This window comes from Prunus avium, chromosome 3 (genome assembly GCF_965620075.1).
Source record: "Prunus avium chromosome 3, drPruAviu1.hap1.1, whole genome shotgun sequence".
Lineage (NCBI taxonomy): Eukaryota > Viridiplantae > Streptophyta > Magnoliopsida > Rosales > Rosaceae > Prunus > Prunus avium.
In genome coordinates this window covers 32,413,504-32,422,716 of record NC_142286.1, presented here as the reverse complement: position 1 = coordinate 32,422,716, position 9,213 = coordinate 32,413,504, and the positions used below count along the sequence as shown (strand labels likewise).

Here is a 9,213-nt window from a genome sequence, read left to right as displayed (position 1 = left end):
GATGAGATTGAGAGGGCATGTCAGCTGCCTCAAGAGTGCAAAACAAAAATGAATGGGTTTGTGTGATGTTCGTGCATTAGTGCTTTTCTTTTTCTTTTTCTTTTTAAATTATTAATGGGTGAAACGAGTTGTGTCGTGTCATTCGCAAGTTGTAATAGGTCATGTGTATGTCTAGTATTTTTTACTCATCAACTTAACGGGTCGTGTCCCTTCAAACGGGTTGACACGAACACGACAAATTCGACCCGTTTGCCTAGTCTAGTCTCCACTACCTCAAAGTTCTCCATAGTATGAAAAGAGAAAGATGGGCGTCCCCAATATTTAACTCAAGGAAGTTGGTCACATTCTCAACCTAACACTTGAGCGCAAGCAATGTGCTGCCCCACTAGGAGGAGAAACACTTCCATGAAATTGGGATATCAATTTGTTATCTCTGACCAATAATATTATAACACACGTGATAATACATCCATGTGACAGACGTGATAATACATTCATCCATGTGATAATACATCCATCATAGTTGAAATATGATGCTAATTTTATCAGTTTATCAATACCTGTTTTTTATTTATCTTATATACCCATTTGATAACCATACAATTAGAAACTTTTGGGATACGATCGATAAAGATAAAATATTTCTCGAATATAATCTATATTAGATTATTTTTTCTCATATTTCGTAATCTCTGACTTTGTACTTTAAATAAAAAGTAGCTTAGTGGTTGGCATTGCCTTTACCCAACCATGTGACCATGCGATCATGTGTTCAAGTGCGTGTGCACCGCACATCACCACACCATTCCCCTCTTCTTCCGAAGTTTGGCAAAAAAATAAAATGTAAAAGAGAACAATATAAATTGCCCTTTATTATTAGGAGATTTCATCCCATGCTTGGTTTTTAGGGCACAACCATAGTGGTATGCGGTCCTCCCCTCCTCCTTTCCCTCTCCAAATGGCATCTTGGTTTTAAGCCTCCTTAGGGCATCTCCAATCCATCATGCCAAACCCAAAAAACCCTAAAATTTAACCAAATTCCTCTCTCAACCCAAGAAAAGTAAGGAGCTAAAATTTGGGAAAACTCAAAGTTGGGGCAGAATACCATGATGCCGCCCATGTGAAAAGAGGAAATAATGGGGCATGTGCCACTAGTGTTGCAAAAGTTGTCGCGCACTGCTGCATCAACACTTTTTTCTTGTTCTTTTTTATTCCAACAATAACTCAAATCAATGATCCATATTAAATCCAAGCTATTTTAACGGTAATAAATAGATCCAACGGCTGAAATTTAAATTCAACGGTTAAAATAATATTTTAAATTAATCTAGATCATATCCAACCTCAAAACTCTATAAATACCCACCTATTTCTCAAATAAAATTATATTTATAGAATTTTAATTTTTTTTAAGTTAAATTGTTCAAAAAATTAAATTATGAAGTTACTTATAAAGATTAAATGAAGAAAAGATATCCATGAAAAAAATTAAACTTGAATCATTCTTAATAAAGTTGCGAACTTAAGATTTGAGTCTGAAGAATTGGGGGGAAAAACGATTTGAGTCCGAGCAAAATCCAACTTAATATTCCCCCTCCCCTTCCTACCTATTGAAATAAAAATATCATTCCCATCCAGTAGCTAAAAGGGGGGCATGCACATCAGACCATCCATCAGATAAATGGGAGGGATGCACATCACCTCGACCATCCATGTGACATCATATAACGAGGTGAGAAATTCACCCAACCGCTCTGCATTCCAGGTCTCCACGGCGACTCTGCAGACTCTACGTTGTTCAGTTTCTGCAAGAGGCAACTAATTGGTATTTAAATTTGAAGAAATAATAATTAAATATGAATGAGAAGGAAAATAATACCAAAAACCAGTTCCACATATTTGTAAGGAAAAACAACATTATAAAATTTGTATTTAACAAAGAACATAAAATGAGTTGCTTAACGAGACAACATACCAGCAATCCACTACCTTACCCGCCAATTAACTGACAGTAAAAATCAGCTCATATTTCTTACCTCTTTTCTCTTGTCACGTTTCCTTTTGACCTCATGAAATGGATCTGCAGATCAATACATAAGAGTATTATTTCAGTTTAAAGAAAAAAAAACAAAATAGATGGAGCAAGAAGTCCACCTAGTTGGAGTTTAAACTCCAAGACAATACTAGACATGTGTCTGATTGTGGTTGAGTTACATCATTAGGCAAGGAGGAGTTCCTCCTTATGAGCAAGGAGGGAAGCATTATCCAGTCAAAAATAAAACCCTATTCCAAGAAAAGACCACTTCACAGAGCTCACTGCAATAACAAGTTAAGGAGATGCTCCTCCTTGCAAATCACGGTTTGACATATGTGCCAAAATAATTAATCAAAAACACACACAAAAAAAACTTATACACACGTCATAGTGGAAGTTCCTACTTACACGGGAAGGAGGGAAGTATTTTCCTATAAGTGCAAGCTGGGGCTTACTTCTGTACCCCAAAAATAGCCATAAGTTTAAGGTAAAATTAAGTTCAAATTTTCTAAATGTACACGAAGTGATCGCACTAGCCATTCTGAAATGTACGACAAAAAAAAAGAGAAAGATGGGCGTCCCCAATATTTAACTCAAGGAAGTTGGTCACATTCTCAACCTAACACTTGAGAGCAAGCAATGTGCTGCCCCACTAGGAGGAGAAACACTTCCATGAAATTGGGATATCAATTTGTTATCTCTGATCAATAATATTATAACACACGTGATAATACATTCATGTGATAGACGTGATAATACATCCATCCATGTGATAATACATCCATCCATATCCATGTGATAATACATCCATCATAATTGAAATATTATGATGCTAAATTTATCAGTTTATCAATACCTTTTTTTAATTTGTCTTATATACCCATTTGATAACCATACAATTAGAAACTTTTGGGATACGATCGATAAAGATAAAATATTTCTCAAATATAATCTATATTAGATTATTTTTTCTCATATTTTGTAATCTCTGACTTTGTACTTTAAAGAAAAAGTAGCTTAGTGGTTGGCATTGCCTTTACCCAACCATGTGACCATGCGATCATGTGTTCAAGTGCGTGTGCACCGCACATCACCACACCATTCCCCTCTTCTTCCGAAGTTTGGCAAAAAAATGAAATGTAAAAGAGAACAATATAAATTGCCCTTTATTATTAGGAGATTTCATCCCATGCTTGGTTTTTAGGGCACAACCATAGTGGTATGCGGTCCTCCCCTCCTCCTTTCCCTCTCCAAATGGCATCTTGGTTTTGAGCCTCCTTAGGGCATCTCCAATCCATCATGCCAAACCCAAAAAACCCTAAATTTTAACCAAATTCCTCTCTCAACCCAAGAAAAGTAAGGAGCTAAAATTTGGGAAAACTCAAAGTTGGGGCAGAATACCATGATGCCGCCCATGTGAAAAGAGGAAATAATGGGGCATGTGCCACTAGTGTTGCAGAAGTTGTCGCACACTGCTGCATCAACACTTTTTTTTTCTTGTTCTTTTTTATTCCAACAATAATTCAAATCAATGATCCATATTAAATCCAAGCTATTTTAACGGTAATAAATAGATCCAACGGCTAAAATTTAAATTCAACGGTTAAAATAATATTTTAAATTAATCTAGATCATATCCAACCTCAAAACTCTATAAATACCCACCTATTTCTCAAATAAAATTATTATATTTATAGAATTTTAATTTTTTTTAGGTTAAATTGTTGAAAAAATTAAATTAAGAAGTTATTTATAAAGATTAAATGAAGAATATCCATGGAAAAAATTAAACTTAAATAATTCTTAATAAAGTTGTGAACTTAAGATTTGAGTCTGAAGAATTAGGGGTAAAAACGATTTGAATCCGTGCAAAATCCAACTTAATATTCCCCCTCCCCTTCCTACCTATTGAAATAAAAATATCATTCCCATCCAGTAGATAAAGGGGGGGCATGCACATCAGACCATCCATCAGATAAATGGGAGGGATGCACATCATACCATTCATCAGATAAATGGGAGGGATGCACATCCCATCCAACAGGTGATGGGCATAACTCCCATCCAGATAAATGGGAGGGATGCACATCATACGACCATCCATCTCAAGGAAAAATATGATTAGCGACAATTAATGAGCGACCAAATAATTTTTGGTCTCTGATGATTTAAATGGCGACCAAAATTTCCGATATGGTCGTCCAAACTTTGGTTGGATTTTTGCATATGCGGAACCTTGTGGATTATGTTCAGCGACGAGAAGTGGCACATTATGCGACAAAACTTTTAGTCTCTAAAATGGATTTGAGCGACCAAATATTATTTTGGTCTCTAACTAGTGCTTTGGGATAAGAGCTAGGTGGCGCGAAATCTAAAATTATTTGGCGACCAAACTTTTGGTCGCTTTGTTGGTTCATTTTTGTCGCCATTTTTATATTCCCGCCTAAAATTTGGCAATAACGAAGCAACCAAAAGGGTTGGTCGCTAAAGGTTTTTGCCGACCAATACTTTTAGTAATACGACAGCGTTTTAATATAATATTGGTAGTTGCAAAGGTACGACAAAAAAAAATCTGGTCGTTGAAAAGGGTAAGCAATAAATGCCCTGGCTTTATTATCTTTTCTTCCCATTTACTTCACAATCAGAGAACACTTAGCTTTCAGACAAAAAAAAAAAAAGGCAAGAGAAAACTTTGCTCTGTTCAACCAAACCCTCTCTCACTCACTCTCTCTGTCATCTCTGTAACCTAGAGAGATGACGTGAAGCCACACCCAATGCCGCTCATCTTTACATCCCATTCTCTCACTCACACTCTGTCTCTCTGCTCAACCCCAAATCTAACCCATCCACCAACCCACTATCAAAACCCACTCCTCCTTTTTTCCCTGAGGTCAAGCGAAAATCCAGTCCCAAGCTTTCATAATTTGCATTCAGTTTGTTTATTGTCATTCAATGAGCAGAATTTGAAGAAGGTAGTTGCTTTAACAATTTTTTTTTATTATTTCCTCTCAATTTCATCTATATTTATTCGATTGTGGTATGATGATGGTCCAAGGTTATGTTTTTCTTTAGTCTTTGTATTATATTTGAGCTTATTAGATTACAAAACTTTACACTTATTAGACTGTAATAAGTTTGTGCGTTTGGGGTCCAAGGTCTGATGATGGTCAAAGGTTCGATTGTGGTTTGATGATGACAAAACTTTGAACTTATTAGACTAAATTTACTTGCTTTCCGGTTTAGTGGAAAGGTCTGTCTCCAAACGCACACACACATACACATAATTGTCAATATGGATGATAATATGCAGAGCAATGTATGTGAACACATGATGAGGGATTGGGTTCCCTTGGAGTGATTTAAGTTTCCCCAAAGGGAGAAAGGGAACCGAAGCTGGTCTTTGCAAAGATAAATATATTCTAATTCTTCTGGTCCTCCCAAAATCTATGGATGGCCTTTGAAAATTTCATGTTATGGATGTACACTTTTGCTTGCTTTTTTACTCTTGGAGTCTTTTTTCAACTCTCATTTCCCCTTGAAAATGGCATGGCTTTTCTATAATGAAATTCTGCTCATGATAAGCAAAAAATGTTCAGATTATAAGTGTGGTTCTGGAAAAAAATAAATTCAAATAATGCAAAGAAAATGGAACATCATATATTCGAAAATTCGGGATTTAAATACATAGTGATAAAACTATCTGTTCACATCCATTGCTCTCAATGTTACTGACTACAAGTTACATAGTGATATTAGAAAATTATGATGTCTTGTTTTGTGGAATGATGAGCTTCAGTAGTGAAAATTAATATTGTTTTGGTGATCAGGTCCTCAAAATCGTTTGCGCACAAAGAAGGGCCTGATTTGGATTCGAGTTCTTATTGAGTTGGTCCTGATTCAGAGCTTATTTGGGACTGGTTTATTAAAAGGTTAGAGTATAAAAATTATTTTAGAACCTTTGTTTGGATATTGGCCAAATTTGTGAGTGTTTGATGCACTAAACTTGTGCAAGTATGCACTCGCAAGGTTGAAATTAGAGTCTTTGGTCTCTCCAAACACGCTAAGTTTGGTATTTTTATTATTTGACTTTTACTAGTTTGAAATTTATTTTCTAGCATTGATATACTTTTCTCATTTGTCTCCAGTTTTCTGTAGGTTGTTGAATTATTTGCTTAAGAGGTACTTTTTTAATTTATGCAGTTTTTATGTTGGTGGATTTGTAGTTAAGGTTTTGTGGGTTATGAAAATTTACAAATTTTGCTGGATTTGTATGATTGCATATGATTTTGGTTGTTGAATTGCATATAATTTTTGTTTTTTTTTAATTTCCATATTATTTTTATAGCGATAAATGATATAAAAATTCTAAATACATATTTAGTAATTGAACAGATTCAGTACTTTGGAAAAAAAAAAAAAAAAACACACAGATTCAGCAATTAGACAATAGGATTTAGATGTTGGGATGTTGGCAATTCATTGGGGGCAGATTTTTCAAGTGAGGCTAGGATAATTTACCTAAAGTAAAACCAAATGCAAGCAAAGCACGTACAGTTTACAGCTACAAAGAGATGAGGTAATTTCAAAGGCATAAGAATAAGTAATATTGTAATAATATTAGAAAATAAAAAATCTAAATTTTAATTGAAGAAAAATAATGATCCTATTAAGAAACAAAGATCAGCTCCACATGCACCACGACCACAAGAGGCACCATGACAACAAGATCACCAATATGAGCACCCATGTGATCAGCCGCCATTGCAGTCACCGCATCCACATCAGGAGTCTACATCTGCCTCGCTAGCAACTCCTCACACAGGTAGAAAATGAGTTTATTATGATGCTGAAGATGTTTTTATTATGGACTTAATATGCTATGATGACTAATGATTGGAAGTATGGACGTATTATGAATACTGAACTGATTTGTCTCGGATTTTATATAAACTTAATTGTTGGCAGATGTATATAGGACCAGAACTCCAATTTCATATGGATGTTTATATGAATTTATTTTTAAATTTGAGCTGATTTCAGGAGCAGAACTCCAATTGTACAAACAATTTAGACTCTTAGACAAGTTGTTTTTGGTTTTTAGGCCAGGGCGATCGTTTAGAGACTTTGTCAAAGCATAGGAACACTTGTGGTCCAACTGTGGGGCTTGGTACTTGTTTTGTGGTTAATAAGTCACAAACACTGATTATAAGACCTTCAGCTTGCACGGGCCACACCTCCCACTAACAAGGTCTTCGTAACTCATAGGAAAATAGAGGAGTGGCACTGGTTAGTCGTTGATAACTTGTACATAGATGAGAGATACCAGGTATCTTAATTAATTAGGTACTATTGTGACTCATTGATTATAATCATTTTCTTATTTATTAGTTAGAAGAAATATAACAAATTCTATGTGCTTTTATTGAAGAAAAGGTGCAAAGCCAATGTTGATAACAGAAAAACGAAAGAATATGAACACATAGAAGGTTCAAGCCCTTTCCTGAAACATAAGGAAGCAGCCGAGAAGGTAATCAGTAAATTCTTTACATTTAATGTTATTCCTACTAAGTTCAAGTAGTCCTCCTTTGTTAGTTATTGGAAAAGGAAAAGCATTAAAGTAAAGGTGAATGTGTTAAAGTAAAGGTGAATGTGATATCTGTTGAAATAATCCGAATAGCACGGCAGCAAGAATATCAATGGGTTTGACTGAAATTAGGTGAAATGGTACTGTGTGGAAGCAAAATATATTAATAAAATGACCCCTTGTGATTTCTTGTTGTCTTGATCATATTAGACCCCTTTTGATTTCTTAAACTCTTTTTTTTTCTTGGGAAAATGTAGAAGGGTCAACATGTTACACTTATCGACGATTGGAACAACATGCATATATGCACTGGGATAAAGGCATGGGTCAATGAAGCTGCTGAGAATAAGGGGGTAAATAATAAATTTTCCTATACTTTTAGTAAGCTACATGTTCAAATTTTTTTTTTTTTTTTTAATGTTTGACTTTTACTAACACAACTAGACTTCCTTTTTTGTAGAAGAAAATGAAAGCAGCAATGGCAATGTACATTCAGCAGGGGTTTGTGACTTCAAGCAACGCTTCTGAATAGATCTCAGTTTCAGACATGCACCAATTGGGGATTATGAATAAAGAACTTAGGATTGGATTGGGCTCGAATCTTCGAGTGGAGACTAGTTCTCGCTCTACAAGTAGATACGGCAAAAACTCTATGACTGAAGATGATAGATACAATAAGCTCTCATAAACTGTGGAAAAACTTTGTGACATCGTTAAGCAGCTGCAAGCTGGGATTAATGATAGATCTAGAAAGCGTAAACGCAACAGTAAGTGCAATGGTAAGGGACCTTGGCTCCGACAAGATTCTTCTTATTTTGATGATTCTACAACTGATCACAGTGACAACTTACAAGGTGGTGTTGATGGTGTGTATACTGGTCTTGAAGATATTGTTCATGGTCATTAGGTAGGTTTTAGACCTTTTGGTTGTTTTGGGTATGGATGATCTTGGTGATTTTGTGACTTTGATGGACTCAAATCCTACAATCTGACTTAGGTATGTGGTTTTTGTTTCAAATCCAAGATATGTGTGATCAATAATATGATCAAGAATATGACTTAGGTATGTGGTCAGATTCACCATACTTCTGACTATAAGTGTGATTGTGATCACACACATTGCTCATCCATATATTAAGTAGTATATAGACTTAGCTGAAATTTTATATAGGCTTTGGTTTGAATGGATGCATATGTTTCTGTTGCTTGTGGCAACTGCTCCTAAGACTTAAAGAGATGATGAAGTACTTTTGTGTGTTTTTGAAGGACAGTGGAGGTATATGTGTAAGCTGTAACTTTTATTTATATTTCATATGTCTTAGTAGACATGACTTTGATCTCATGTGCAGTAACTATGGTGATTTTGTTAATTATGCTATGTCACTATATTTTGCTTATGAATCCCTTTTGCTTTTAAAAAGAAAATGTTGCATATGAAGTATGATATGTTTTTAGGGTGTATGTTGTGTACTTTGTAGAATATTTAATTGGGGAAGTCTTATATATGGTAATTTTATTTGGAACATTTAATAAAAGTTTTATAAAAACTATATTAATTTAATTATAGAAAAAGAAAAAGAAAATTATTCATATT

At 34.9% G+C, this 9,213-nt stretch overlaps 1 long non-coding RNA gene across 12 annotated transcripts; it reads left to right on the top strand.

Moving 5' to 3' along the window:
* Positions 1 to 4,660: 4,660 nt before the first annotated feature.
* LOC110750507 (uncharacterized) lies at positions 4,661 to 8,961 on the top strand. 12 transcript variants are annotated; one of them, XR_015834526.1, is made up of 7 exons: positions 4,661 to 5,007; positions 5,863 to 6,857; positions 7,137 to 7,202; positions 7,301 to 7,361; positions 7,464 to 7,562; positions 7,877 to 7,972; positions 8,080 to 8,961. It is a non-coding gene; the product is annotated as an uncharacterized LOC110750507 (long non-coding RNA). The 12 variants fall into 12 exon arrangements; XR_015834528.1 differs by having other exon boundaries at positions 7,301 to 7,378; positions 7,469 to 7,562; XR_015834527.1 differs by having other exon boundaries at positions 7,301 to 7,378.
* The last annotated feature ends 252 nt before the right edge of the window (positions 8,962 to 9,213 follow it).